The sequence below is a fragment of the Amblyraja radiata genome, unplaced genomic scaffold (genome assembly GCF_010909765.2).
Source record: "Amblyraja radiata isolate CabotCenter1 unplaced genomic scaffold, sAmbRad1.1.pri S130, whole genome shotgun sequence".
Classification (NCBI taxonomy): Eukaryota; Metazoa; Chordata; class Chondrichthyes; order Rajiformes; family Rajidae; genus Amblyraja; species Amblyraja radiata.
Genome location: NW_022630116.1, coordinates 1 through 3,551, shown reverse-complemented (window position 1 = coordinate 3,551; position 3,551 = coordinate 1). Strand labels below are relative to the sequence as shown.

General features: G+C 49.5%; 1 long non-coding RNA gene across 1 annotated transcript; it reads right to left on the bottom strand.

Annotated features, from left to right (window-relative positions):
- Positions 1-2,731: 2,731 nt before the first annotated feature.
- On the bottom strand, positions 2,732-3,211 carry LOC116969228. The gene is made up of 2 exons (XR_004410684.1): positions 3,119-3,211; positions 2,732-2,887 (listed from the first exon to the last, which is right to left on the bottom strand). It is a non-coding gene; the product is annotated as an uncharacterized LOC116969228 (long non-coding RNA).
- Positions 3,212-3,551: the final 340 nt, after the last annotated feature.

The window sequence follows — 3,551 nt, the reverse complement described above, 5'->3', positions numbered from 1 at the left end:
CCTTAAGTCAGTTTTAGAGTAATAATTTTCAGATTGCTAACAACATTCATATCTTGCAAGTCGTCTAAGAAGGTAGCCATTTCTATCATACTTCTAAGAAATATCGCAAACTCCCGCAATGCTTTCGAGTCTTCTGGCTGGATAGCTGTCCAAACATAAGCCTTCTGCATGAGGATGTCTTTGGATCATGGAAGTTTAAAGGGGACTTTTATGTAGTGTGTCGGCAGCGGGCAGCGACTGTGGAGGGTTCACCAGCCCCGACCACGTGTGTACAAACAGGGGAAGATGATTGAACTTTATTTCCTTCCATCACAGTGAGGAATGTGGATTCCGCTGTGGTGGATGTTTATGTTAAATGTTCTTTTAGGTGGCTGTGCCTTGTTGCTTTTTACTCAGTATGGCTGTATGGTAACTCAAATATCACTGTACAGTAGCGGCACCTGCTACCTCGGCCATGTGACTGTGGGAAGAGGGTTTGTGTTCGCGCGTTTTCCTGGACGATGCCCACCCAGTCTAGTTTCCACCACCGCTGTGGTCAGACCTATTCAGTTGGTCATTGGTTGAACTCCCGTTGATTTCACACCGTTTACGTTAATAAACCTGTTTGAAACCAACTCTCGTCTCAACTCGCTACAGTACCTTAATTGATACATGTGACAATAAATTCCAACGAACTTGATAAGCTTTCCTCTATAATTATCAAACTCTAATCTTGGATATGTATTTGTTTTTGTGTGTCATGTTGTGTGTGATCACATCTAATCGAAAAAACGATGTGCTATCGGTAAACAAATTACGTATTCCGGCAGAGATTTTCTTCGTGGGACCAAAACAGCCTTATCTGAATAATTCGTGCTTTAGTTCTCGAGTTATTGATGAAAATGTTCACAAAATCCGATTAAAACGTTGAAAATAAACGAGATGGTCTTGCTGATGACGTCACAATGGATCTGCTGCGTGCGGATCTGCGCTGGTTCCACCCACTGTGTGTGACTGCGGTTGGAAGATGTTCGTGTGAGTTTCCCCTCAGTTCTTGTCCGGGGGAGGAAGTGGCGGCACTGGCCGGTCGGGGCTAGGATGCGCGGGAGGAAGGACTGAGGTTCGATTGAGGCTCGGAAGGCTGAGCTCGCCTCCCCTGCCCCGACCCGGCATTCGGTTCCCCACGGAGAGGGAAGCGCCGCAAACTCCACACGGACAGCGTCGGTCGGTCTGCTCTGCCCGGGGAAGGGCCCTTCAGCCCCTCTCGTCCGTGCTAACCCGGGCATTTTGCAACACAATCTTGCACATTTTTGCACTGGATATTGCATTTATTGCGTTTGTTCATCACCGTATGTACACTGTTTGCTCTGACGGCTGCGTGTGAACGGGAGCGTCATCGCCTCCCGGTCGATGTGCAGAGTAAACAAACTTACTCCCCCAAGCTTCCCTACCTCCCATCCTTTACTCTCCCAAGTTGGCGACCACTGTTCCCTTACTCCCCCAATACAATACAATACAATACCTTTTATTGTCATTGAACCTCACATGAGGTTCAAACGAAATTTGGTTTCTGCAAGCTGCCCACCTCCCCATTCCCCTTACTCCCCCAAGCTGGCGACTTCTGAATCTCCAAATGCCGCACTTAAGAAACCTGAACGGAAACCTCTGGTGACCTTGCTCGCGACCCAAAGTTTCCATGAGGTCGCCGGAGGTTTTGGTCACTCGCCTGGAACGCCTCGAGCTGGATCGACCAAAGCGTGAGCTGTATCTACAGATCACACACACAAACACATCACAAAGGTGGGGGCCATGGAGAGCTGAGGAGCGCTGTCTGTGCGGTGAAGAGGAAGGTAAACGACTACCACAGAGCACCCTAAGTCCTTTAGAGAGGGCAGTTTCCATTCAGGTTTCCTTAGTGGGACAGGGGCATTACTCCCCCAAGCAGGCGACCTCCCATCTCTCATTCCCCCCAGACTGGCCACCTCCATACCTTATCCCCAAGCTGGCTACATCCCATCCGGTACCCCTATAGGCGAGTACCTCCCATTCGGTAATCCCCGAAGCTGGCTACCTCCTTTCCCCTTACTCCCCAAGATGGCGACCTCCCGTTCCCCTTACTCCCCCAAGCTGACTACCTCCCATTCCCCTTACTCCCCCAAGCTGGCTCCCACCGCACTGTCACGGGCTGTGGGTCGGGAGCGCACACACACACACGGGGCCGGGAGGAGCGGGGCCGCGGCTCCGGGCAGCGGACACAAGGGGCCATAAATCCAGCAACATCCCCGTCAGCTGCTGCAGAGTTGGGGACAGGCTGGTCCCTCTGCCCAACCAGTCACTGACCGCGCTGCACCAGCACCAGGACCCCCCTAGCAGAGTGATTCACCCCCACCCCGACCCACACAGCGGAGTGATTCACTCCCCCGACCCACACATGGAGAGACTTACCCCCCCACCCCCACCCCCACATGGGGTGAATCACCCGGGTGCCGGGCTGTCTGTAGCCCCGCCGCCGCGTTTCAGCCGCCAATCACCAAATGATATCGCCAAGTACAGGAACTATCTTTGAAGTAGTGGAGAGGTGTGCGACTGCCCTACGGCTACAGATATGCATGGAGGTGTGAATAATTTCTTATAATTTCTGGAGATGGTTGGCATTTTCTTTCATTATTGATAGTACAACATGAATTCTGAATTCCAAAGAGCACAGTTGTCAAAGTTCGTCTCTTAAAGAAAGCAGACAGCAACACAATTGTTAAACGTAAACCAAAGCAATCTTTTAATCAATTTGCCAGACGGGAATGGCGAGATCTACAAATAACACACACGTTGCTCAGTGCTTCTCGGGCTCCACTCAAAGAACAAAGGAAAGTTAGAGTAATTATACATTTTCTTATTAATAAAAAAACACCTTCTAAATCTGAGTGAAAGATCCTTAGCCTAAGGGAAACAAGGGAGGCTGGACCCATATATTTGCAATGTCGGCATTTTACTCAAATCTTGGCACAGCTTCAGTACAGCTGCCCATTCCGGAAGGACAACAAACTCCATTTTGTTTTCAAATGACTTCCATCTTGGTTCCAGAATGGGCATCCGTCTGTCAACTAAAACAAGCTTGTAAGACTTGGATGAAAGCCACTACCTTGTCCTTAGCTGGGACAGGCAGTTCAGACACATATCTAATATGGTACTGTGCCCAGACAATACATCTCTATGTTAATACATGTTTCAGTGATTAGTATAAACCAAGCTTCTAAGATATTTCCAGAATTTATTCTGCTGGGAAAATTATCTTTTAATTTGACTGTTTTCTGATTTTCAGAAAATCTCCATTGTGCGCGAGAGCAAGAGAGAGGTTGTGTGTGAGACAGCAAGAGAGGGAGTGGTGTGTGTGAGAGAGAGGGAGTGTGTGTGTGAGAGAGAGAGAGTGTGTGGTGAGAGAGGAGTGGTGCTGTGTGAGAGAGCGGATTGTGTGTGTGAGATGGGTGCAATGTGTGAGAGAGAGGGAGTGTGTGTGTGTGGAGGGAGGGTGTGTGAGATGGCGTGTGTGTGTGTGAGAGAGGGAGTGTGTGTGA